Consider the following 27,537-nt stretch of genomic DNA (forward strand, 5'->3'; position numbering starts at 1 on the left):
GAAGATCTTTGGAAGTAACGTCTGTAATCTATTAGCTAAGTCTGCATGAAGATCTTTGGAAGTAACGTCTGTAATCTATTAGCTAAGTCTGCATGAAGATCTTTGGAAGCAACGGAGATATGCGTTTTCTGACTGTGGTCAGCAGGTCATCTTGGGACCCAATGCCATTGTGATCCAGTTGGGAAGTCCCTCATTTGTGATGCGTTTTATTTTGTGTAGGTGATACCTATTATCCTTTTATACAGCATCTCAATTCAGGGGCCAGCATCCTCCTCTCTGTATTTAGCCTCCAGGATTCACAACTGGGTGCTTCCTCTTCATACCACATCCTTCTATGTCTTTTTAACAAAGGCTAAGACAAGATCACTCTAACTACATATGCTAGGAAATGTTCTTTTATAGTTTAACATGTATTGTAAAGAAAAGTGTATCACCCAACCCGCTTTTCAGAGCTGAGCTTTAAGCTCTTTGAAGAAATGTGTATACGGTACAATTCCTACAGGAAAGGAATAATTTAGATAATCATTTGTATAAATCGGGAAGAAAAAAAAAGGATATATGCTCATATTTATAGCTAAAAGTCAGTGAAATTTTCAATTTATGCAACATTTTTTTTTTTGGGTATACAACTAAAAACGTGTCACAGTTCAATGACTTTGGAAACAGAAGTGGTTTAAAAAAAAAACACCCACATTGTTTGATAAGTTATTGAAAGCCTGTGACGGGGATGGCCCAGTGAATACGCCAAGCCCTCGCCCCACCACTTACAATGAACAAAATACAACTCTTGTAAAACTGACACCTAGACTACAGACTCCAGGACCTGACCGGTGCCTAGAACCTCGCAAGTGTGAATGGGAGAGCCACTTTTAACAAGGGCTGAACAAAGAAGAGGCTACCCCCCAGACCCTGCTACACTTCCTTTTGCTGACCAACAGACCGAGCAACGAACATGACAGTCAAGGCGCGAGTGAAAAGACAGGAAACACTCGTGGGCAGTGGGAAAACTCGCCCCCACCCTTCTCGAAAATTCCCCAAACTAATAAATTTATATATGTATATATTTAAATAGAATTTTAATAATCTTAAATATATATTTTTTAAAAAGTAAATAATCAATGTACTGAAACAAAATATCTATTTTTGTCTCTGAAAATCGCGCATGCTCAAACGATTCCTGAAAAATTTCGAGACCAAAATACATTTTGTTTAAGGATTTTTTTTTTTTATTTTGAAAAGAATATTGAATCTAAAAGTTATTCAAACATTTATTTGTCTTAAAATTATACATTTCGACTTTAATCTGACATATTTCTTCGAAGGAAGCGATGAATTTTCAAATCTCCAACAGAACGTGAGAGATAAAACAGTCCAATCTAGTTTCCAGATTGGACTAGAACGCAAGTCAACGAAAGGGAGACAAGTAAGAAAATTAAACTCGTCATTTGTGACGTATGGAGTTATTTCTCTTTAAAAATGTAGCCCATTACCTATTATATTTAATATCACATTCTGTAAGATAAGTCTACCTGATAAACAAGAAGAAAAATAAAAACACAGTGAAAAAGTTACAATTATACAAAATCTGCAGGAAGTGGTGGTGACGAGAGACCTCGCAGACCTCTACGAAAAGCTTGTTGAAGATTCTTGTCAGAAGTAAGGGAACCACAATTCATTTGTACAAAAACAAAACAAAAATCTGAATTGGACACTTTGAAAAAGACTATAATCTTTTCTTTTCACGAATTTCGACCCTGGCAGTACCAGAGAATGATCATTAGCTCATTTATAAAATACAATAATAATTCTGACCCAGCAGATATGAGATAATTAATGCTAGTGTGTCGAGGATTTTATTTTAAGGGAAGGAATAAAAGAATATATGTCGAAAGAAAAGTATGGTGCAGATAAGATGATTATCTCCCTTTTTCTTCAAGGTAAGCCTATACAATTCTAATAAATAATAAACAAACAATTATCTTTACCTTTATCTATCTCTTAGTCTGTTGGACCATTGGGGCACCAAGCAAAACTCGACTATCGTCTTTCTCCATTCCTCCCTGTCTTTTGCCTTGTTTAAAACCTCTTTCAATGGCAGGCACGTCCATTCTTTTATGTTGTCCTCCCATCGCTTACTCTGTCTGCCTCTTCTTCTTTTTCCTGGTACTGTTCCCTGAAGGAAGGTCTTTGCGAGCCCCGAAGATCTTGTTATATGGCCATATATTTTAAGCTTGCGTTTTTTTTTACTATAGTTAACAGGTCTTCATGGGGTCCGATAACACAAACATGTAAAAGACGCATTGGTAAAAAACAATTGGCGTTGTTAGATATATATATTAAAGATATTTGGCAATTCTGTAGCTATTCAATAGTTATTCTGACAGAGACACGAGTAGGACATATAATAGCTCGAAGTTGTAAAAGACAGAGAAATTTAAAATACACAATAGCAATAAAAGATAGATAAATATAAAAGACGGATTAGCAGACAGATATAAAAGACGGAGACAGATATTTTTTAAAAAATATTAACAGACAGAGAATAGCAAACAGATATAAAGGACTGGCCACTATAGAATGTAAATTCTAACTCCAAACTTTTAAATAAAAAGATAATACAACTTTATACATCTGATAGATCGATCATTTTGCTGTTAATAACTATTAAACTTTAGATAAAAAAAAAAAAAGAAGAAGAAATTTCCCTGCATCCTAAATCCTATCGAGAAAAAATCGTGGTTAATCGAATTATTAGATCTACTAGACATTATAATATTCGAAAAAAAAGTCATTTAGATCTACATTTAAAAGGCGATGTGCTAAATGTTCCTGAACATTATTTTATAAAAATCTTGAATACTATAATATCTACATGCGGAAAAGACGCGTATAAACCGCTCACCAGAAATATTTTCTTGTTCTCTAGCTAAATTTAAATATATTTTTTTTTTTGCTTTCAAACATTATATCCGCCACACTCAAGTTTCCCCAGTGTCGCCAAAGAGCTAGTAATTCTAGAAACTATAAAATTTCTAAAAAAAAAAATTACAGCCGTTTTCGTTAATAGCGTCCACCCACCAAGGTTTTTGAAGTTTCCACATCGACTATACAGCCGAAATCAGTCAATTGTCACAAAGTAACCTCTTGACCAGGCTTCTCACGTCTCTACCTAGCATGTATCGGTCTTTTTAAACATTATTCTTTTAGTTCAATACAAAAAATTTAACTAATTTCTAAATGGTTTTGTATCTTTTGTATTTATTGACATAAGATCATTGACAAGCAAAAGATTCTCCGTAACATGCGTTACGCAAAGTTGAACTTTTTTTGAAAGTGAATATGTGTTTGGTACTTTTAGAAAAAGGATATCATTTGTGCACTTTATCACTTAAAAGAAATTTTTTTTTTGCCCTTCAGCTAGTAACGCAAGAGCTGTCTCCCTTCCATTTACCAAAAGTGATTAACTTTTGCGGATACTTCCCCTTTCACTATTATTCTTATTTATTATTTCTCACATGTCTTAATAATAAAGATCAAAAAACTTTTTAAAGAGTGTTCGCAAACATTGAATACAGTGTAGTGTACACAAATAATTATATTTTCTCCACCCATAAAAAGTTTGCAAGCTAAAAAGAGGAATTTTAAAAAGGACATTAAAAAAGAGATGCACGGAATGTCTGTCAATGTTTATTTTTTATCCATGTTTTAACTGAATGGTATTTAATTTTGTATACTAATTAAAAAAATTGGAACCCTTTTTTATTTAAAATACTTTTTTTAACAATACTTGAGTTCACTTATTAATTTTTTCAATTAAAAACTTTTTCAAATTTGATGAAATTGAAAAAAAAAAAATGTGAGAAGGTAGCGCCAGAGGCTAACAGGATTTGAACCTGTAGATGAATGTAACGGCGACCATCGACTATACAGCCGAAATCAGTCAATTGTCACAAAGTAACCTCTTGACCAGGCTTCTCACGTCTGTCAAACATTTTTTCTAAACATTATTCTTCTAGTTCACTACACAAAATTTAACAAATTTCTAAACTTAGTGAAAGCCAAAAAGCAGATATTGTTACATTTAAAAATATTTATATAATAGAAAGTTAACATTTAAAATAGTTCTGATCTAATTTAGAAAAATTGTAATAAAAAATACATAAGTGTCCGTTTTAAAATTATTATATTTTTAGAATTATTTAAAATTTTATAAAGTTAAAAAAAAAAGAAGAATGTGAGAAGGTAGCGCCAGAGGCTAACAGGATTTGAACCTGTAGATGAATGTAACGGCGACCATCGACTATACAGCCGAAATCAGTCAATTGTCACAAAGTAACCTCTTGACCAGGCTTCTCACGTCTCTGTCAATCATTTTTTTTAAACATTATTCTTTTAGTTCACTACAAAAAATTTAACAAATTTCTAAACTTTGTGAAAGCCAAAAAAAGCAGAAATTGGTACATTTGTAAAATTATTAAAATCCTGGTAAAGTGCAAATTTTAAATTGTACAAGATTTCTTTATAATATTTAGTGATGCAAAATACTTAAGTGTCCTTATAAAAATTTTCAATATAAAATTATTTTTAAATATATATAAAAGTCAATCCTGAGTTTCCATATACCGACTGAAAACGTGTTCAAAATTGCCAATTTTAATTTTAAGATGATATTATTTTGAAAAATGATAACGGTCGAACCAGAGTTTTCACTGTGTGGCCAATTAGTTGGTAACTTTATTCCCAAAGATATAGAAAAATTGACAAATTTGTAGGAATATCTTTAGATATTGGTTTTCCAATTACTCTTCCGAAATTCAGATTCCAGCCAGTGTAGGGCCTACGTTTTAAACCCACGAAGGATTCGAAAGATAGTAGGTGGAAATGTAATCAAAGGAATGTCATGTTAGTGTGTAGAATTTTGTTTATCTGCCATTCATGCTCTTAAGATTATATAACCCTACAGAGTAGGGCTGAAAAAATTTGAGATTTAGACTCATTATAATGCTCCTCTGCACGGAAACTCCTAGTAAAAGGCGAGGGGTTTTGACGTTGTGCAGTGAAGCCAGAGTGAAAAGCAATTGTGAGGGGTAATCGGCGCGATCTAAAAATTTTCGATACAAAAAATGGTTTTGTATCTTTTGTATTTATTGACATAAGATCATTGACAAGAAAAAGATTCTCCGTAACATGCGTTACGCAAAGTAGAACTTTTTTTGAAAGTGAATATGTGTTTGGTACTTTTAGAAAAAGGATATCATTTGTGCACTTTATCACTTAAAAGAAATTTTTTTTTTTGCCCTTCAGCTAGTAACGCAAGAGCTGTCTCCCTTCCATTTACCAAAAGTGATTAACTTTTGCGGATACTTCCCCTTTCACTATTATTGTTATTTATTATACTTCCCCTTTCACTATTATTCTTATTTATTATTTCTCACATGTCTTAATAATAAAGATCAAAAAACTTTTTAAAGAGTGTTCGCAAACATTGAATACAGTGTAGTGTACACAAATAATTATATTTTCTCCACCCATAAAAAGTTTGCAAGCTAAAAAGAGAAATTTAATAGGACATTAAAAAAGAGATGCTCGGAATGTCTGTCAATGTTTATTTTTTATCCATGTTTTAACTGAATGGTATTTAATTTTGTATACTAATTAAAAATTGGAACCCTTTTTTATTTAAAATACTTAGCAATGAAAAATACTTGAGTTCACTTATTAATTTTTTCAATTAAAAACTTTTTCAAATTTGATCAAATTGAAAAAAAAAAAATGTGAGAAGGTAGCGCCAGAGGCTAACAGGATTTGAACCTGTAGATGAATGTAACGGCGACCATCGACTATACAGCCGAAATCAGTCAATTGTCACAAAGTAACCTCTTGACCAGGCTTCTCACGTCTGTCAAACATTTTTTCTAAACATTATTCTTCTAGTTCACTACACAAATTTAACAAATTTCTAAACTTAGTGAAAGCCAAAAAGCAGATATTGTTACATTTAAAAATATTTAAATAATAGAAAGTTAACATTTAAAATAGTTCTGATCTAATTTAGAAAAATTGTAATAAAAAATACATAAGTGTCCGTTTTAAAATTATTATATTTTTAGAATTATTTAAAATTTTATAAAGTTAAAAAAAAAAGAAGAATGTGAGAAGGTAGCGCCAGAGGCTAACAGGATTTGAACCTGTAGATGAATGTAACGGCGACCATCGACTATACAGCCGAAATCAGTCAATTGTCACAAAGTAACCTCTTGACCAGGCTTCTCACGTCTCTGTCAATCATTTTTTTTAAACATTATTCTTTTAGTTCACTACAAAAAATTTAACAAATTTCTAAACTTTGTGAAAGCCAAAAAAAGCAGAAATTGGTACATTTGTAAAATTATTAAAATCCTGGTAAAGTGCAAATTTTAAATTGTACAAGATTTCTTTATAATATTTAGTGATGCAAAATACTTAAGTGTCCTTATAAAAATTTTCCATATAAAATTATTTTTAAATATATATAAAAGTCAATCCTGAGTTTCCATATACCGACTGAAAACGTGTTCAAAATTGCCAATTTTAATTTTAAGATGATATTATTTTGAAAAATGATAACGGTCGAACTAGAGTTTTCACTGTGTGGCCAATTAGTTGGTAACTTTATTCCCAAAGATATAGAAAAATTGACAAATTTGTAGGAATATCTTTAGATATTGGTTTTCCAATTACTCTTCCGAAATTCAGATTCCAGCCAGTGTAGGGCCTACGTTTTAAACCCACGAAGGATTCGAAAGATAGTAGGTGGAAATGTAATCAAAGGAATGTCATGTTAGTGTGTAGAATTTTGTTTATCTGCCATTCATGCTCTTAAGATTATATAACCCTACAGAGTAGGGCTGAAAAAATTTGAGATTTAGACTCATTATAATAATCCTCTGCACGGAAACCCCTAGTAAAAGGCGAGGGGTTTTGACGTTGTGCAGTGAAGCCAGGGTGAAAAGCAATTGTGAGGGGTAATCGGCGCGATCTAAAAATTTTCGATACAAAAAATGGTTTTGTATCTTTTGTATTTATTGACATAAGATCATTGACAAGAAAAAGATTCTCCGTAACATGCGTTACGCAAAGTAGAACTTTTTTTGAAAGTGAATATGTGTTTGGTACTTTTAGAAAAAGGATATCATTTGTGCACTTTATCACTTAAAAGAAATTTTTTTTTTTGCCCTTCAGCTAGTAACGCAAGAGCTGTCTCCCTTCCATTTACCAAAAGTGATTAACTTTTGCGGATACTTCCCCTTTCACTATTATTGTTATTTATTATACTTCCCCTTTCACTATTATTCTTATTTATTATTTCTCACATGTCTTAATAATAAAGATCAAAAAACTTTTTAAAGAGTGTTCGCAAACATTGAATACAGTGTAGTGTACACAAATAATTATATTTTCTCCACCCATAAAAAGTTTGCAAGCTAAAAAGAGGAATTTTAAAAAGGACATTAAAAAAGAGATGCTCGGAATGTCTGTCAATGTTTATTTTTTATCCATGTTTTAACTGAATGGTATTTAATTTTGTATACTAATTAAAAATTGGAACCCTTTTTTATTTAAAATACTTAGCAATGAAAAATACTTGAGTTCACTTATTAATTTTTTCAATTAAAAACTTTTTCAAATTTGATGAAATTGAAAAAAAAAAAATGTGAGAAGGTAGCGCCAGAGGCTAACAGGATTTGAACCTGTAGATGAATGTAACGGCGACCATCGACTATACAGCCGAAATCAGTCAATTGTCACAAAGTAACCTCTTGACCAGGCTTCTCACGTCTGTCAAACATTTTTTCTAAACATTATTCTTCTAGTTCACTACACAAATTTAACAAATTTCTAAACTTAGTGAAAGCCAAAAAGCAGATATTGTTACATTTAAAAATATTTAAATAATAGAAAGTTAACATTTAAAATAGTTCTGATCTAATTTAGAAAAATTGTAATAAAAAATACATAAGTGTCCGTTTTAAAATTATTATATTTTTAGAATTATTTAAAATTTTATAAAGTTAAAAAAAAAAGAAGAATGTGAGAAGGTAGCGCCAGAGGCTAACAGGATTTGAACCTGTAGATGAATGTAACGGCGACCATCGACTATACAGCCGAAATCAGTCAATTGTCACAAAGTAACCTCTTGACCAGGCTTCTCACGTCTCTGTCAATCATTTTTTTTAAACATTATTCTTTTAGTTCACTACAAAAAATTTAACAAATTTCTAAACTTTGTGAAAGCCAAAAAAAGCAGAAATTGGTACATTTGTAAAATTATTAAAATCCTGGTAAAGTGCAAATTTTAAATTGTACAAGATTTCTTTATAATATTTAGTGATGCAAAATACTTAAGTGTCCTTATAAAAATTTTCCATATAAAATTATTTTTAAATATATATAAAAGTCAATCCTGAGTTTCCATATACCGACTGAAAACGTGTTCAAAATTGCCAATTTTAATTTTAAGATGATATTATTTTGAAAAATGATAACGGTCGAACTAGAGTTTTCACTGTGTGGCCAATTAGTTGGTAACTTTATTCCCAAAGATATAGAAAAATTGACAAATTTGTAGGAATATCTTTAGATATTGGTTTTCCAATTACTCTTCCGAAATTCAGATTCCAGCCAGTGTAGGGCCTACGTTTTAAACCCACGAAGGATTCGAAAGATAGTAGGTGGAAATGTAATCAAAGGAATGTCATGTTAGTGTGTAGAATTTTGTTTATCTGCCATTCATGCTCTTAAGATTATATAACCCTACAGAGTAGGGCTGAAAAAATTTGAGATTTAGACTCATTATAATAATCCTCTGCACGGAAACCCCTAGTAAAAGGCGAGGGGTTTTGACGTTGTGCAGTGAAGCCAGAGTGAAAAGCAATTGTGAGGGGTAATCGGCGCGATCTAAAAATTTTCGATACAAAAAATGGTTTTGTATCTTTTGTATTTATTGACATAAGATCATTGACAAGAAAAAGATTCTCCGTAACATGCGTTACGCAAAGTAGAACTTTTTTTGAAAGTGAATATGTGTTTGGTACTTTTAGAAAAAGGATATCATTTGTGCACTTTATCACTTAAAAGAAATTTTTTTTTTTGCCCTTCAGCTAGTAACGCAAGAGCTGTCTCCCTTCCATTTACCAAAAGTGATTAACTTTTGCGGATACTTCCCCTTTCACTATTATTGTTATTTATTATACTTCCCCTTTCACTATTATTCTTATTTATTATTTCTCACATGTCTTAATAATAAAGATCAAAAAACTTTTTAAAGAGTGTTCGCAAACATTGAATACAGTGTAGTGTACACAAATAATTATATTTTCTCCACCCATAAAAAGTTTGCAAGCTAAAAAGAGGAATTTTAAAAAGGACATTAAAAAAGAGATGCTCGGAATGTCTGTCAATGTTTATTTTTTATCCATGTTTTAACTGAATGGTATTTAATTTTGTATACTAATTAAAAATTGGAACCCTTTTTTATTTAAAATACTTAGCAATGAAAAATACTTGAGTTCACTTATTAATTTTTTCAATTAAAAACTTTTTCAAATTTGATCAAATTGAAAAAAAAAAAATGTGAGAAGGTAGCGCCAGAGGCTAACAGGATTTGAACCTGTAGATGAATGTAACGGCGACCATCGACTATACAGCCGAAATCAGTCAATTGTCACAAAGTAACCTCTTGACCAGGCTTCTCACGTCTGTCAAACATTTTTTCTAAACATTATTCTTCTAGTTCACTACACAAATTTAACAAATTTCTAAACTTAGTGAAAGCCAAAAAGCAGATATTGTTACATTTAAAAATATTTAAATAATAGAAAGTTAACATTTAAAATAGTTCTGATCTAATTTAGAAAAATTGTAATAAAAAATACATAAGTGTCCGTTTTAAAATTATTATATTTTTAGAATTATTTAAAATTTTATAAAGTTAAAAAAAAAAGAAGAATGTGAGAAGGTAGCGCCAGAGGCTAACAGGATTTGAACCTGTAGATGAATGTAACGGCGACCATCGACTATACAGCCGAAATCAGTCAATTGTCACAAAGTAACCTCTTGACCAGGCTTCTCACGTCTCTGTCAATCATTTTTTTTAAACATTATTCTTTTAGTTCACTACAAAAAATTTAACAAATTTCTAAACTTTGTGAAAGCCAAAAAAAGCAGAAATTGGTACATTTGTAAAATTATTAAAATCCTGGTAAAGTGCAAATTTTAAATTGTACAAGATTTCTTTATAATATTTAGTGATGCAAAATACTTAAGTGTCCTTATAAAAATTTTCAATATAAAATTATTTTTAAATATATATAAAAGTCAATCCTGAGTTTCCATATACCGACTGAAAACGTGTTCAAAATTGCCAATTTTAATTTTAAGATGATATTATTTTGAAAAATGATAACGGTCGAACTAGAGTTTTCACTGTGTGGCCAATTAGTTGGTAACTTTATTCCCAAAGATATAGAAAAATTGACAAATTTGTAGGAATATCTTTAGATATTGGTTTTCCAATTACTCTTCCGAAATTCAGATTCCAGCCAGTGTAGGGCCTACGTTTTAAACCCACGAAGGATTCGAAAGATAGTAGGTGGAAATGTAATCAAAGGAATGTCATGTTAGTGTGTAGAATTTTGTTTATCTGCCATTCATGCTCTTAAGATTATATAACCCTACAGAGTAGGGCTGAAAAAATTTGAGATTTAGACTCATTATAATAATCCTCTGCACGGAAACCCCTAGTAAAAGGCGAGGGGTTTTGACGTTGTGCAGTGAAGCCAGAGTGAAAAGCAATTGTGAGGGGTAATCGGCGCGATCTAAAAATTTTCGATACAAAAAATGGTTTTGTATCTTTTGTATTTATTGACATAAGATCATTGACAAGAAAAAGATTCTCCGTAACATGCGTTACGCAAAGTAGAACTTTTTTTGAAAGTGAATATGTGTTTGGTACTTTTAGAAAAAGGATATCATTTGTGCACTTTATCACTTAAAAGAAATTTTTTTTTTTGCCCTTCAGCTAGTAACGCAAGAGCTGTCTCCCTTCCATTTACCAAAAGTGATTAACTTTTGCGGATACTTCCCCTTTCACTATTATTGTTATTTATTATACTTCCCCTTTCACTATTATTCTTATTTATTATTTCTCACATGTCTTAATAATAAAGATCAAAAAACTTTTTAAAGAGTGTTCGCAAACATTGAATACAGTGTAGTGTACACAAATAATTATATTTTCTCCACCCATAAAAAGTTTGCAAGCTAAAAAGAGGAATTTTAAAAAGGACATTAAAAAAGAGATGCTCGGAATGTCTGTCAATGTTTATTTTTTATCCATGTTTTAACTGAATGGTATTTAATTTTGTATACTAATTAAAAATTGGAACCCTTTTTTATTTAAAATACTTAGCAATGAAAAATACTTGAGTTCACTTATTAATTTTTTCAATTAAAAACTTTTTCAAATTTGATGAAATTGAAAAAAAAAAAAATGTGAGAAGGTAGCGCCAGAGGCTAACAGGATTTGAACCTGTAGATGAATGTAACGGCGACCATCGACTATACAGCCGAAATCAGTCAATGGTCACAAAGTAACCTCTTGACCAGGCTTCTCACGTCTGTCAAACATTTTTTCTAAACATTATTCTTCTAGTTCACTACACAAATTTAACAAATTTCTAAACTTAGTGAAAGCCAAAAAGCAGATATTGTTACATTTAAAAATATTTAAATAATAGAAATTTAACATTTAAAATAGTTCTGATCTAATTTAGAAAAATTGTAATAAAAAATACATAAGTGTCCGTTTTAAAATTATTATATTTTTAGAATTATTTAAAATTTTATAAAGTTAAAAAAAAAAGAAGAATGTGAGAAGGTAGCGCCAGAGGCTAACAGGATTTGAACCTGTAGATGAATGTAACGGCGACCATCGACTATACAGCCGAAATCAGTCAATTGTCACAAAGTAACCTCTTGACCAGGCTTCTCACGTCTCTGTCAATCATTTTTTTTAAACATTATTCTTTTAGTTCACTACAAAAAATTTAACAAATTTCTAAACTTTGTGAAAGCCAAAAAAAGCAGAAATTGGTACATTTGTAAAATTATTAAAATCCTGGTAAAGTGCAAATTTTAAATTGTACAAGATTTCTTTATAATATTTAGTGATGCAAAATACTTAAGTGTCCTTATAAAAATTTTCAATATAAAATTATTTTTAAATATATATAAAAGTCAATCCTGAGTTTCCATATACCGACTGAAAACGTGTTCAAAATTGCCAATTTTAATTTTAAGATGATATTATTTTAAAAAATGATAACGGTCGAACAAGAGTTTTCACTGTGTGGCCAATTAGTTGGTAACTTTATTCCCAAAGATATAGAAAAATTGACAAATTTGTAGGAATATCTTTAGATATTGGTTTTCCAATTACTCTTCCGAAATTCAGATTCCAGTTAGTGTAGGGCCTACGTTTTAAACCCACGAAGGATTCGAAAGATAGTAGGTGGAAATGTAATCAAAGGAATGTCATGTTAGTGTGTAGAATTTTGTTTATCTGCCATTCATGCTCTTAAGATTATATAACCCTACAGAGTAGGGCTGAAAAAATTTGAGATTTAGTCTCATTATAATGCTCCTCTGCACGGAAACTCCTAGTAAAAGGCGAGGGGTTTTGACGTTGTGCAGTGAAGCCAGAGTGAAAAGCAATTGTGAGGGGTAATCGGCGCGATCTAAAAATTTTCGATACAAAAAATGGTTTTGTATCTTTTGTATTATTGACATAAGATCATTGACAAGCAAAAGATTCTCCGTAACATGCGTTTCGCAAAGTAGAACTTTTTTTGAAAGTGAATATGTGTTTGGTACTTTTAGAAAAAGGATATCATTTGTGCACTTTATAACTTAAAAGAAAGTTTTTTTTTGCCCTTCAGCTAGTAACGAAAGAGCTGTCTCCCTTCCATTTACCAAAAGAGATTAACTTTTGCGGATACTTCCCCTTTCACTATTATTGTTATTTATTATACTTCCCCTTTCACTATTATTCTTATTTATTATTTCTCACATGTCTTAATAATAAAGATCAAAAAACTTTTTAAAGAGTGTTCGCAAACATTGAATACAGTGTAGTGTACACAAATAATTATATTTTCTCCACCCATAAAAAGTTTGCAAGCTAAAAAGAGGAATTTTAAAAAGGACATTAAAAAAGAGATTCACAGAATGTCTGTCAATGTTTATTTTTTATCCATGTTTTAACTGAATGGTATTTAATTTTCTATACTAATTAAAAATTGGAACCCTTTTTTATTTAAAATACTTAGCAATGAAAAATACTTGAGTTCACTTATTAATTTTTTCAATTAAAAACTTTTTCAAATTTGATTAAATTGAAAAAAAAAAATGTGAGAAGGTAGCGCCAGAGGCTAACAGGATTTGAACCTGTAGATGAATGTAACGGCGACCATCGACTATACAGCCGAAATCAGTCAATTGTCACAAAGTAACCTCTTGACCAGGCTTCTCATGTCTGTCAAACATTTTTTCTAAACATTATTCTTCTAGTTCACTACACAAATTTAACAAATTTCTAAACTTAGTGAAAGCCAAAAAGCAGATATTGTTACATTTAAAAATATTTAAATAATAGAAAGTTAACATTTAAAATAGTTCTGATCTAATTTAGAAAAATTGTAATAAAAAATACATAAGTGTCCGTTTTAAAATTATTATATTTTTAGAATTATTTAAAATTTTATAAAGTTAAAAAAAAAGAAGAATGTGAGAAGGTAGCGCCAGAGGCTAACAGGATTTGAACCTGTAGATGAATGTAACGGCGACCATCGACTATACAGCCGAAATCAGTCAATTGTCACAAAGTAACCTCTTGACCAGGCTTCTCACGTCTCTGTCAATCATTTTTTTTAAACATTATTCTTTTAGTTCACTACAAAAAATTTAACAAATTTCTAAACTTTGTGAAAGCCAAAAAAAGCAGAAATTGGTACATTTGTAAAATTATTAAAATCCTGGTAAAGTGCAAATTTTAAATTGTACAAGATTTCTTTATAATATTTAGTGATGCAAAATACTTAAGTGTCCTTATAAAAATTTTCAATATAAAATTATTTTTAAATATATATAAAAGTCAATCCTGAGTTTCCATATACCGACTGAAAACGTGTTCAAAATTGCCAATTTTAATTTTAAGATGATATTATTTTAAAAAATGATAACGGTCGAACAAGAGTTTTCACTGTGTGGCCAATTAGTTGGTAACTTTATTCCCAAAGATATAGAAAAATTGACAAATTTGTAGGAATATCTTTAGATATTGGTTTTCCAATTACTCTTCCGAAATTCAGATTCCAGTTAGTGTAGGGCCTACGTTTTAAACCCACGAAGGATTCGAAAGATAGTAGGTGGAAATGTAATCAAAGGAATGTCATGTTAGTGTGTAGAATTTTGTTTATCTGCCATTCATGCTCTTAAGATTATATAACCCTACAGAGTAGGGCTGAAAAAATTTGAGATTTAGTCTCATTATAATGCTCCTCTGCACGGAAACTCCTAGTAAAAGGCGAGGGGTTTTGACGTTGTGCAGTGAAGCCAGAGTGAAAAGCAATTGTGAGGGGTAATCGGCGCGATCTAAAAATTTTCGATACAAAAAATGGTTTTGTATCTTTTGTATTATTGACATAAGATCATTGACAAGCAAAAGATTCTCCGTAACATGCGTTTCGCAAAGTAGAACTTTTTTTGAAAGTGAATATGTGTTTGGTACTTTTAGAAAAAGGATATCATTTGTGCACTTTATAACTTAAAAGAAAGTTTTTTTTTGCCCTTCAGCTAGTAACGAAAGAGCTGTCTCCCTTCCATTTACCAAAAGAGATTAACTTTTGCGGATACTTCCCCTTTCACTATTATTGTTATTTATTATACTTCCCCTTTCACTATTATTCTTATTTATTATTTCTCACATGTCTTAATAATAAAGATCAAAAAACTTTTTAAAGAGTGTTCGCAAACATTGAATACAGTGTAGTGTACACAAATAATTATATTTTCTCCACCCATAAAAAGTTTGCAAGCTAAAAAGAGGAATTTTAAAAAGGACATTAAAAAAGAGATTCACAGAATGTCTGTCAATGTTTATTTTTTATCCATGTTTTAACTGAATGGTATTTAATTTTCTATACTAATTAAAAATTGGAACCCTTTTTTATTTAAAATACTTAGCAATGAAAAATACTTGAGTTCACTTATTAATTTTTTCAATTAAAAACTTTTTCAAATTTGATTAAATTGAAAAAAAAAAATGTGAGAAGGTAGCGCCAGAGGCTAACAGGATTTGAACCTGTAGATGAATGTAACGGCGACCATCGACTATACAGCCGAAATCAGTCAATTGTCACAAAGTAACCTCTTGACCAGGCTTCTCATGTCTGTCAAACATTTTTTCTAAACATTATTCTTCTAGTTCACTACACAAATTTAACAAATTTCTAAACTTAGTGAAAGCCAAAAAGCAGATATTGTTACATTTAAAAATATTTAAATAATAGAAAGTTAACATTTAAAATAGTTCTGATCTAATTTAGAAAAATTGTAATAAAAAATACATAAGTGTCCGTTTTAAAATTATTATATTTTTAGAATTATTTAAAATTTTATAAAGTTAAAAAAAAAGAAGAATGTGAGAAGGTAGCGCCAGAGGCTAACAGGATTTGAACCTGTAGATGAATGTAACGGCGACCATCGACTATACAGCCGAAATCAGTCAATTGTCACAAAGTAACCTCTTGACCAGGCTTCTCACGTCTCTGTCAATCATTTTTTTTAAACATTATTCTTTTAGTTCACTACAAAAAATTTAACAAATTTCTAAACTTTGTGAAAGCCAAAAAAAGCAGAAATTGGTACATTTGTAAAATTATTAAAATCCTGGTAAAGTGCAAATTTTAAATTGTACAAGATTTCTTTATAATATTTAGTGATGCAAAATACTTAAGTGTCCTTATAAAAATTTTCAATATAAAATTATTTTTAAATATATATAAAAGTCAATCCTGAGTTTCCATATACCGACTGAAAACGTGTTCAAAATTGCCAATTTTAATTTTAAGATGATATTATTTTAAAAAATGATAACGGTCGAACAAGAGTTTTCACTGTGTGGCCAATTAGTTGGTAACTTTATTCCCAAAGATATAGAAAAATTGACAAATTTGTAGGAATATCTTTAGATATTGGTTTTCCAATTACTCTTCCGAAATTCAGATTCCAGTTAGTGTAGGGCCTACGTTTTAAACCCACGAAGGATTCGAAAGATAGTAGGTGGAAATGTAATCAAAGGAATGTCATGTTAGTGTGTAGAATTTTGTTTATCTGCCATTCATGCTCTTAAGATTATATAACCCTACAGAGTAGGGCTGAAAAAAATTGAGATTTAGACTCATTATAATGCTCCTCTGCACGGAAACTCCTAGTAAAAGGCGAGGGGTTTTGACGTTGTGCAGTGAAGCCAGAGTGAAAAGCAATTGTGAGGGGTAATCGGCGCGATCTAAAAATTTTCGATACAAAAAATGGTTTTGTATCTTTTGTATTTATTGACATAAGATCATTGACAAGCAAAAGATTCTCCGTAACATGCGTTACGCAAAGTAGAACTTTTTTTGAAAGTGAATATGTGTTTGGTACTTTTAGAAAAAGGATATCATTTGTGCACTTTATCACTTAAAAGAAAGTTTTTTTTTGCCCTTCAGCTAGTAACGAAAGAGCTGTCTCCCTTCCATTTACCAAAAGAGATTAACTTTTGCGGATACTTCCCCTTTCACTATTATTGTTATTTATTATACTTCCCCTTTCACTATTATTCTTATTTATTATTTCTCACATGTCTTAATAATAAAGATCAAAAAACTTTTTAAAGAGTGTTCGCAAACATTGAATACAGTGTAGTGTACACAAATAATTATATTTTCTCCACCCATAAAAAGTTTGCAAGCTAAAAAGAGGAATTTTAAAAAGGACATTAAAAAAGAGATTCACAGAATGTCTGTCAATGTTTATTTTTTATCCATGTTTTAACTGAATGGTATTTAATTTTGTATACTAATTAAAAATTGGAACCCTTTTTTATTTAAAATACTTAGCAATGAAAAATACTTGAGTTCACTTATTAATTTTTTCAATTAAAAACTTTTTCAAATTTGATTAAATTGAAAAAAAAAAATGTGAGAAGGTAGCGCCAGAGGCTAACAGGATTTGAACCTGTAGATGAATGTAACGGCGACCATCGACTATACAGCCGAAATCAGTCAATTGTCACAAAGTAACCTCTTGACCAGGCTTCTCATGTCTGTCAAACATTTTTTCTAAACATTATTCTTCTAGTTCACTACACAAATTTAACAAATTTCTAAACTTAGTGAAAGCCAAAAAGCAGATATTGTTACATTTAAAAATATTTAAATAATAGAAAGTTAACATTTAAAATAGTTCTGATCTAATTTAGAAAAATTGTAATAAAAAATACATAAGTGTCCGTTTTAAAATTATTATATTTTTAGAATTATTTAAAATTTTATAAAGTTAAAAAAAAAAGAAGAATGTGAGAAGGTAGCGCCAGAGGCTAACAGGATTTGAACCTGTAGATGAATGTAACGGCGACCATCGACTATACAGCCGAAATCAGTCAATTGTCACAAAGTAACCTCTTGACCAGGCTTCTCACGTCTCTGTCAATCATTTTTTTTAAACATTATTCTTTTAGTTCACTACAAAAAATTTAACAAATTTCTAAACTTTGTGAAAGCCAAAAAAAGCAGAAATTGGTACATTTGTAAAATTATTAAAATCCTGGTAAAGTGCAAATTTTAAATTGTACAAGATTTCTTTATAATATTTAGTGATGCAAAATACTTAAGTGTCCTTATAAAAATTTTCAATATAAAATTATTTTTAAATATATATAAAAGTCAATCCTGAGTTTCCATATACCGACTGAAAACGTGTTCAAAATTGCCAATTTTAATTTTAAGATGATATTATTTTGAAAAATCATAACGGTCGAACCAGAGTTTTCACTGTGTGGCCAAGTAGTTGGTAACTTTATTCCCAAAGATATAGAAAAATTGACAAATTTGTAGGAATATCTTTAGATATTGGTTTTCCAATTACTCTTCCGAAATTCAGATTCCAGCCAGTGTAGGGCCTACGTTTTAAACCCACGAAGGATTCGAAAGATAGTAGGTGGAAATGTAATCAAAGGAATGTCAGGTTAGTGTGTAGAATTTTGTTTATCTGCCATTCATGCTCTTAAGATTATATAACCCTACAGAGTAGGGCTGAAAAAATTTGAGATTTAGACTTATTATAATGCTCCTCTGCACGGAAACCCCTAGTAAAAGGCGAGGGGTTTTGACGTTGTGCAGTGAAGCCAGAGTGAAAAGCAATTGTGAGGGGTAATCGGCGCGATCTAAAAATTTTCGATACAAAAAATGGTTTTGTATCTTTTGTATTTATTGACATAAGATCTTATCTTATCTTATATAATACAGACGTTACTTCAAAAAAGAAGATGATTACGTCCTACGCGTCATGCATTTAGTCATGCATATTAACCAATGACTTAAATTCTGCCAAGTCACTGGTTTTCCTGGCTAGCTCAGGCAACCCATTCCATGCTCTAATAGCACTAGGGAAGAAGGAGTATTTGTACAAATTTGTCCTAGCATATGGGACGAGGAATGTGCCTTTATCTTTGTGTCTTTCAGAGTATTTTATTAATTTTTGTTTTTTTATTTGAAGATTATGGTTCAGTGTTTTATGTATGATTGCTACTTTACTTTTGAGCCTTCTGTCCTGAAGGCTTTCTAAATTTAGTGATTTTACTAAAGGTGTTACTCTAGTCAAATGTGAATATTCGTTTGTTATGAATCTCACTGCTCTATTTTGTGTCTGTTCCAGTTTCTTAATGTTTTCTTGAGTTGAGGGGTCCCAAACGGAGGATGCATATTCTATTATTGGCCTAACCAGGGTTAAGTAACATTTTAGTTTTATGTTCTTATTTGATTTATAGAAATTTCTTTTAATAAATCCTAATGCTTTGTTTGATTTTTTTGTAGTTTCATCAATATGTGGATTCCATGATAGTTTTTCATTTATTATAACACCTAGGTATTTTGCGTTTTTAGTCTGTGATACTGGTTTGCCATGAATAAGATAAGTGGAATTAATTTGTTTTAGTTTTTTTGTTACTCTTAACAACTGACATTTTTCTGGGTGGAAAGACATGCTCCAATTTGATTCCCATTTCTGTAATTCATCTAATTCTCTTTGTAAAATATCTGTGTCTTGTGTTGTTTTTATTGTTCTATATATTATGCAATCGTCTGCAAATAATCTGACTTTTGTTCCTGAACTAATGCAATTTGGTAAATCATTTATGTAAATTAAAAATAGTAGTGGACCCAAGACTGTACCTTGAGGTACACCTGAGTTTACTGTTATCGGTGTTGATTTAGAGCCATTTATTATTACAGTTTGTTCTCTCCCTATCAGAAAGTCTTTAATCCACTGATGCAGTGGACCATTAATGCCGAAATATTTTAATTTTTTAAGCAAACTATGGTGGTGAACTTTGTCAAAAGCCTTAGAAAAATCTAGTAAGATAGCATCTATTTGTTCACTATTATCTAAACCTTTTGAAAAATCATCAATTAGTCCTATTAGTTGTGTTTCACATGATCTATATTTCCTAAAGCCATGTTGGTATGGTGTGAGGACATTATGTTTGTCTAAGTGGTTTATGATGTTGCTACATATTATGTGTTCTAGGATTTTACATGTGATGCTGGTAAGTGATACTGGTCTGTAGTTCCCTGGGTCAGATTTTTCTCCTTTTTTAAATAGGGGGGTGACATTAGCTTCTTTCCAGTCCTTTGGTACTCTGCCCTGGTTAAGTGAAGCCTGAAAGAGTATTTTGAACACTGGGGCTAGCTCATTACTTAGTTCTTTGAGTAATCTAGCTGGAATACCATCAGGTCCAGAAGCTTTATTTGGTTTGGTGTTGGCTAATAGTTTTTGAATTCCATTTTCTTGTACTACTATATCTTCTATGTTGTCTACTTGGTTCAAATTCAGTAATATGTCTTTGTCTCCTGGGGCTGAGAATGCTGATGCAAAGTATTTGTTTAGAATGTTTGCTTTAGTTTCATTATCATTATGTATTATGTTATGTTCATCTTTTAATGGCGCTACGCCTGTTGTTTCCATTTTCTTAGACTTAATGTATGACCATAGGTTTTTGTTGTTATCTTTAGATATTACATTGTTTATGTATTCACTCTGCAGCTGTCTGTTTACTTTTTGGGTTAAGTGTTTAATTTTTATATACTTTTTGTAAACTCTTTCTGCATTAGTTTCTTTAAATTTTCTATAGAGGTTTTCCTTCTGTTTACAAAGCTTCTTTAGTCTATTATTAAACCAGCATTTATTTATTTTGTTTGATGTGTATTTAGTTGGTATATGATTTTCTATTATGCTTTTAAGATGGTTTTTAATGAAATTCCAGAGGTCATCGACTGGTTGGTTAATGTCTTTTTCTAATAAGAATGTTTGTTGAAAGTTTAGTGCAGCTTGGTGTAGTTGTGTTAGGTTACATTTATTCCAGAGTAAGATTTTTCTTTTGGGTTTTGTATTGGCTACTGCTTTTATCTGACTGTGTATTTTTATGATCTCATGGTCTGATAGACCAGGGATAATTTCATAATCAACTACTAATCCAGGTCTGTTGGTTAAGAAGAGATCTAATGTGTTGTTTAATCTAGTTGGCTTTTTAATGATTTGATCTAAACTTAGGTTGTGTAAAGTTTCTATGAAAAGCTCATTTATGTCCTTAAGGTTTTGGTGTTTATCTATGGTTAGTGTTTTCCAATTTATATCAGGTAGGTTGAAATCACCCATAATCCAAAAAACTGCATTTTTATTTGTCTCTTTAAGTGTAGTAATCTGATTACATAGTTCCTGCATGTATTCTAAACTAGAATTTGGTGGTCTGTAAATGCTGCCTATTATTAGGGATGTTGAGGTGGTATTAATTTTACAAAATGTTGATTCTACATTTTTTGAGTTAGGTAAGGTAATTTCTTCTGCTATAAGAGTGTTTTTTATTGCTAAAAGAACTCCTCCATGATTATCAGCCCTATCTTTTCTAAAAATTTCATAATTACTATTGAAAATTTCTGCATTATAAATTTCAGGATGCAGCCAAGTTTCTGTTCCTGCAATTATGTCTGGTTTCTCACATTCTAATAAAATTTCTAAGTCTGCTGTTTTGTTCCTAATGCTTTGAAAATTTATAACTAAGGTTTTAAGGTATTTTGGTAATACTTGTTTAGTAGGTTTGTTTAGTGAGGCTGTTGTATTAGTTTTAGTAGATTTAGGTTTAACAGGAGTGGATCTGGCTAGTGGTTGGTGAGTTTGGTTCGGGATGGTGTTTAGGATGTTGTATGGGTTAGAAGTGTCCGCATCAAAGGAATCAAACAGATCATTGACAAGCAAAAGATTCTCCGTAACATGCGTTACGCAAAGTAGAACTTTTTTTGAAAGTGAATATGTGTTTCATTCTTTTAGAAAAAGGATATCATTTGTGCACTTTATCACTTAAAAGAAAGTTTTTTTTTGCCCTTCAGCTAGTAACGCAAGAGCTGTCTCCCTTCCATTTACCAAAAGTGATTAACTTTTGCGGATACTTCCCCTTTCACTATTATTGTTATTTATTATACTTCCCCTTTCACTATTATTCTTATTTATTATTTCTCACATGTCTTAATAATAAAGATCAAAAAACTTTTTAAAGAGTGTTCGCAAACATTGAATACAGTGTAGTGTACACAAATAATTATATTTTCTCCACCCATAAAAAGTTTGCAAGCTAAAAAGAGGAATTTTAAAAAGGACATTAAAAAAGAGATGCCCGGAATGTCTGTCAATGTTTATTTTTTATCCATGTTTTAACTGAATGGTATTTAATTTTGTATACTAATTAAAAATTGGAACCCTTTTTTATTTAAAATACTTAGCAATGAAAAATACTTGAGTTCACTTATTAATTTTTTCAATTAAAAACTTTTTCAAATTTGATCAAATTGAAAAAAAAAAAATGTGAGAAGGTAGCGCCAGAGGCTAACAGGATTTGAACCTGTAGATGAATGTAACGGCGACCATCGACTATACAGCCGAAATCAGTCAATTGTCACAAAGTAACCTCTTGACCAGGCTTCTCACGTCTGTCAAACATTTTTTCTAAACATTATTCTTCTAGTTCACTACACAAATTTAACAAATTTCTAAACTTAGTGAAAGCCAAAAAGCAGATATTGTTACATTTAAAAATATTTAAATAATAGAAAGTTAACATTTAAAATAGTTCTGATCTAATTTAGAAAAATTGTAATAAAAAATACATAAGTGTCCGTTTTAAAATTATTATATTTTTAGAATTATTTAAAATTTTATAAAGTTAAAAAAAAAGAAGAATGTGAGAAGGTAGCGCCAGAGGCTAACAGGATTTGAACCTGTAGATGAATGTAACGGCGACCATCGACTATACAGCCGAAATCAGTCAATTGTCACAAAGTAACCTCTTGACCAGGCTTCTCACGTCTCTGTCAATCATTTTTTTTAAACATTATTCTTTTAGTTCATTACAAAAAATTTAACAAATTTCTAAACTTTGTGAAAGCCAAAAAAAGCAGAAATTGGTACATTTGTAAAATTATTAAAATCCTGGTAAAGTGCAAATTTTAAATTGTACAAGATTTCTTTATAATATTTAGTGATGCAAAATACTTAAGTGTCCTTATAAAAATTGTCAATATAAAATTATTTTTAAATATATATAAAAGTCAATCCTGAGTTTCCATATACCGACTGAAAACGTGTTCAAAATTGCCAATTTTAATTTTAAGATGATATTATTTTGAAAAATGATAACGGTCGAACCAGAGTTTTCACTGTGTGGCCAATTAGTTGGTAACTTTATTCCCAAAGATATAGAAAAATTGACAAATTTGTAGGAATATCTTTAGATATTGGTTTTCCAATTACTCTTCCGAAATTCAGATTCCAGCCAGTGTAGGGCCTACGTTTTAAACCCACGAAGGATTCGAAAGATAGTAGGTGGAAATGTAATCAAAGGAATGTCATGTTAGTGTGTAGAATTTTGTTTATCTGCCATTAATGCTCTTAAGATTATATAACCCTACAGAGTAGGGCTGAAAAAATTTGAGATTTAGACTCATTATAATGCTCCTCTGCACGGAAACCCCTAGTAAAAGGCGAGGGGTTTTGACGTTGTGCAGTGAAGCCAGAGTGAAAAGCAATTGTGAGGGGTAATCGGCGCGATCTAGAAATTTTCGATACCAAAAATGGTTTTGTATCTTTTGTATTTATTGACATAAGATCATTGACAAGCAAAAGATTCTCCGTAACATGCGTTACGCAAAGTAGAACTTTTTTTGAAAGTGAATATGTGTTTGGTACTTTTAGAAAAAGGATATTATTTGTGCACTTTATCACTTAAAAGAAAGTTTTTTTTTGCCCTACAGCTAGTAAGGCAAGAGCTGTCTCCCTTCCATTTACCAAAAGTGATTAACTTTTGCGGATACTTCCCCTTTCACTATTATTGTTATTTATTATACTTCCCCTTTCACTATTATTCTTATTTATTATTTCTCACATGTCTTAATAATAAAGATCAAAAAACTTTTTAAAGAGTGTTCGCAAACATTGAATACAGTGTAGTGTACACAAATAATTATATTTTCTCCACCCATAAAAAGTTTGCAAGCTAAAAAGAGAAATTTTAAAAAGGACATTAAAAAAGAGACATCCGTAATGACTGTGAATGTTTATTTTTTATCCATGTTTTATCTGAATGGTATTTAATTTTGTATACAAATTAAAAATTGGAACTCTTTTTTATTTAAAATACTTAGTAAAGAAAAATACTTGAGTTCACTTATTAATTTTTTTTAATTAAAAACTTTTTAAATTTGACAAAATTGAAAAAAAAAAAAAAAAAAGAGAATGTAGCGCCAGAGGCTAACAGGATTTGAACCTGTAGATGAATGTAACGGCGACCATCGACTATACAGCCGAAATCAGTCAATTGTCACAAAGTAACCTCTTGACCAGGCTTCTCACGTCTCTGTCAATCATTTTTTTAAAACATTATTCTTTTAGTTCACTACAAAAAATTTAACAAATTTCTAAACTTTGTGAAAGCCAAAAAAAGCAGAAATTGGTACATTTGTAAAATTATTAAAATCCTGGTAAAGTGCAAATTTTAAATTGTACAAGATTTCTTTATAATATTTAGTGATGCAAAATACTTAAGTGTCCTTATAAAAATTTTCAATATAAAATTATTTTTAAATATATATAAAAGTCAATCCTGAGTTTCCATATACCGACTGAAAACGTGTTCAAAATTGCCAATTTTAATTTTAAGATGATATTATTTTAAAAAATGATAACGGTCGAACCAGAGTTTTCACTGTGTGGCCAATTAGTTGGTAACTTTATTCCCAAAGATATAGAAAAATTGACAAATTTGTAGGAATATCTTTAGATATTGGTTTTCCAATTACTCTTCCGAAATTCAGATTCCAGCCAATGTAGGGCCTACGTTTTAAACCCACGAAGGATTCGAAAGATAGTAGGTGGAAATGTAATCAAAGGAATGTCATGTTAGTGTGTAGAATTTTGTTTATCTGCCATTAATGCTCTTAAGATTATATAACCCTACAGAGTAGGGCTGAAAAAATTTGAGATTTAGACTCATTATAATGCTCCTCTGCACGGAAACTCCTAGTAAAAGGCGAGTGGTTTTGACGTTGTGCAGTGAAGCCAGAGTGAAAAGCAATTGTGAGGGGTAATCGGCGCGATCTAGAAATTTTCGATACCAAAAATGGTTTTGTATCTTTTGTATTTATTGACATAAGATCATTGACAAGCAAAAGATTCTCCGTAACATGCGTTACGCAAAGTAGAACTTTTTTTGAAAGTGAATATGTGTTTGGTACTTTTAGAAAAAGGATATCATTTGTGCACTTTATCACTTAAAAGAAAGTTTTTTTTTTGCCCTTCAGCTAGTAAGGCAAGAGCTGTCTCCCTTCCATTTACCAAAAGTGATTAACTTTTACGGACACTTCCCCTTTCACTATTATTGTTATTTATTATACTTCCCCTTTCACTATTATTCTTATTTATTATTTCTCACATGTCTTAATAATAAAGATCAAAAAACTTTTTAAAGAGTGTTCGCAAACATTGAATACAGTGTAGTGTACACAAATAATTATATTTTCTCCACCTATAAAAAGTTTGCCAGCTAAAAAGAGGAATTTAATAGGACATTAAAAAATAGATGCTCGGAACGTTCGTGAATGTTTATTTTTTATCCATGTTTTAACTGAATGGTATTTAATTTTGTATACTAATTAAAAATTGGAACCCTTTTTTATTTAAAATACTTAGCAATGAAAAATACTTGAGTTCACTTATTAATTTTTTTTAATTAAAAACTTTTTCAAATTTGACAAAATTGAAAAAAAAAAAAAGAGAATGTGAGAAGGTAGCGCCAGAGGCTAACAGGATTTGAACCTGTAGATGAATGTAACGGCGACCATCGACTATACAGCCGAAATCAGTCAATTGTCTTAAAGTAACCTCTTGACCAGGCTTCTCACGTCTCTGTCAATCATTTTTTTTAAACATTATTCTTTTAGTTCACTACAAAAAATTTAATAAATTTCTAAACTTTGTGAAAGCCAAAAAAAGCAGAAATTGGTACATTTGTAAAATTATTAAAATCCTGGTAAAGTGCAAATTTTAAATTGTACAAGATTTCTTTATAATATTTAGTGATGCAAAATACTTAAGTGTCCTTATAAAAATTTTCAATATAAAATTATTTTTAAATATATATAAAAGTCAATCCTGAGTTTCCATATACCGACTGAAAACGTGTTCAAAATTGCCAATTTGAATTTTAAGATGATATTATTTTGAAAAATGATAACGGTCGAACCAGAGTTTTCACTGTGTGGCCAATTAGTTGGTAACTTTATTCCCAAAGATATAGAAAAATTGACAAATTTGTAGGAATATCTTTAGATATTGGTTTTCCAATTACTCTTCCGAAATTCAGATTCCAGCCAGTGTAGGGCCTACGTTTTAAACCCACGAAGGATTCGAAAGATAGTAGGTGGAAATGTAATCAAAGGAATGTCATGTTAGTGTGTAGAATTTTGTTTATCTGCCATTAATGCTCTTAAGATTATATAACCCTACAGAGTAGGGCTGAAAAAATTTGAGATTTAGACTCATTATAATGCTCCTCTGCACGGAAACCCCTAGTAAAAGGCGAGGGGTTTTGACGTTGTGCAGTGCAGCCAGAGTGAAAAGCAATTGTGAGGGGTAATCGGCGCGATCTAAAAATTTTCGATACAAAAAATGGTTTTGTATCTTTTGTATTTATTGACATAAGATCATTGACAAGCAAAAGATTCTCCGTAACATGCGTTACGCAAAGTAGAACTTTTTTTGAAAGTGAATATGTGTTTGGTACTTTTAGAAAAAGGATATTATTTGTGCACTTTATTACTTAAAAGAAAGTGTTTTTTTGCCCTTCAGCTAGTAAGGCAAGAGGTGTCTCCCTTCCATTTACCAAAAGTGATTAACTTTTGCGGATACTTCCCCTTTCACTATTATTGTTATTTATTATACTTCCCCTTTCACTATTATTCTTATTTATTATTTCTCACATGTCTTAATAATAAAGATAAAAAAACTTTTTAAAGAGTGTTCGCAAACATTGAATACAGTGTAGTGTACACAAATAATTATATTTTCTCCACCCATAAAAAGTTTGCAAGCTAAAAAGAGGAATTTTAAAAAGGACATTAAAAAAGAGATGCCCGGAATGTCTGTCAATGTTTATTTTTTATCCATGTTTTAACTGAATGGTATTTAATTTTGTATACTAATTAAAAATTGGAACCCTTTTTTATTTAAAATACTTAGCAATGAAAAATACTTGAGTTCACTTATTAATTTTTTTTAATTAAAAACTTTTTAAATTTGACAAAATTGAAAAAAAAAAAAAGAGAATGTAGCGCCAGAGGCTAACAGGATTTGAACCTGTAGATGAATGTAACGGCGACCATCGACTATACAGCCGAAATCAGTCAATTGTCACAATGTAACCTATTGACGAGGCTTCTTACTTCTGTCAAACATTTTTTCTAAACATTATTCTTCTAGTTCACTACACAAATTTAACAAATTTCTAAACTTTGTGAAAGCCAAAAAGCAGATATTGTTACATTTAAAAATATTTAAATAATAGAAAGTTAACATTTAAAATAGTTCTGATCTAATTTAGAAAAATTGTAATAAAAAATACATAAGTGTCCGTTTTAA

At 30.5% G+C, this 27,537-nt stretch overlaps 11 non-coding genes across 11 annotated transcripts; all 11 read right to left on the reverse strand.

Moving 5' to 3' along the window:
* Nucleotides 1–4,954: 4,954 nt before the first annotated feature.
* On the reverse strand, nt 4,955–5,071 carry LOC129927922 (U5 spliceosomal RNA). Its single transcript, XR_008779579.1, has one exon. It is a non-coding gene; the product is annotated as a U5 spliceosomal RNA (small nuclear RNA).
* A 1,800-nt stretch (nt 5,072–6,871) lies between these two features.
* On the reverse strand, nt 6,872–6,988 carry LOC129927929 (U5 spliceosomal RNA). The gene has a single exon (XR_008779586.1). It is a non-coding gene; the product is annotated as a U5 spliceosomal RNA (small nuclear RNA).
* A 1,802-nt stretch (nt 6,989–8,790) lies between these two features.
* LOC129927924 (U5 spliceosomal RNA) lies at nt 8,791–8,907 on the reverse strand. Its single transcript, XR_008779581.1, has one exon. It is a non-coding gene; the product is annotated as a U5 spliceosomal RNA (small nuclear RNA).
* A 1,802-nt stretch (nt 8,908–10,709) lies between these two features.
* On the reverse strand, nt 10,710–10,826 carry LOC129927925 (U5 spliceosomal RNA). Its single transcript, XR_008779582.1, has one exon. It is a non-coding gene; the product is annotated as a U5 spliceosomal RNA (small nuclear RNA).
* Nucleotides 10,827–12,629: 1,803 nt separating this feature from the next.
* LOC129927926 (U5 spliceosomal RNA) lies at nt 12,630–12,746 on the reverse strand. The gene has a single exon (XR_008779583.1). It is a non-coding gene; the product is annotated as a U5 spliceosomal RNA (small nuclear RNA).
* A 1,798-nt stretch (nt 12,747–14,544) lies between these two features.
* Nucleotides 14,545–14,661, reverse strand: LOC129927927 (U5 spliceosomal RNA). The gene has a single exon (XR_008779584.1). It is a non-coding gene; the product is annotated as a U5 spliceosomal RNA (small nuclear RNA).
* Nucleotides 14,662–16,457: 1,796 nt separating this feature from the next.
* Nucleotides 16,458–16,576, reverse strand: LOC129927923 (U5 spliceosomal RNA). Its single transcript, XR_008779580.1, has one exon. It is a non-coding gene; the product is annotated as a U5 spliceosomal RNA (small nuclear RNA).
* Nucleotides 16,577–18,376: 1,800 nt separating this feature from the next.
* On the reverse strand, nt 18,377–18,493 carry LOC129927921 (U5 spliceosomal RNA). Its single transcript, XR_008779578.1, has one exon. It is a non-coding gene; the product is annotated as a U5 spliceosomal RNA (small nuclear RNA).
* Nucleotides 18,494–23,308: 4,815 nt separating this feature from the next.
* On the reverse strand, nt 23,309–23,425 carry LOC129927918 (U5 spliceosomal RNA). The gene has a single exon (XR_008779575.1). It is a non-coding gene; the product is annotated as a U5 spliceosomal RNA (small nuclear RNA).
* Nucleotides 23,426–24,852: 1,427 nt separating this feature from the next.
* Nucleotides 24,853–24,969, reverse strand: LOC129927931 (U5 spliceosomal RNA). The gene has a single exon (XR_008779587.1). It is a non-coding gene; the product is annotated as a U5 spliceosomal RNA (small nuclear RNA).
* A 1,430-nt stretch (nt 24,970–26,399) lies between these two features.
* Nucleotides 26,400–26,516, reverse strand: LOC129927920 (U5 spliceosomal RNA). Its single transcript, XR_008779577.1, has one exon. It is a non-coding gene; the product is annotated as a U5 spliceosomal RNA (small nuclear RNA).
* Between the last annotated feature and the right edge of the window lie 1,021 nt (nt 26,517–27,537).

This window comes from Biomphalaria glabrata, chromosome 8 (assembly GCF_947242115.1).
Source record: "Biomphalaria glabrata chromosome 8, xgBioGlab47.1, whole genome shotgun sequence".
In the NCBI taxonomy this organism is placed as follows: Eukaryota; Metazoa; Mollusca; class Gastropoda; family Planorbidae; genus Biomphalaria; species Biomphalaria glabrata.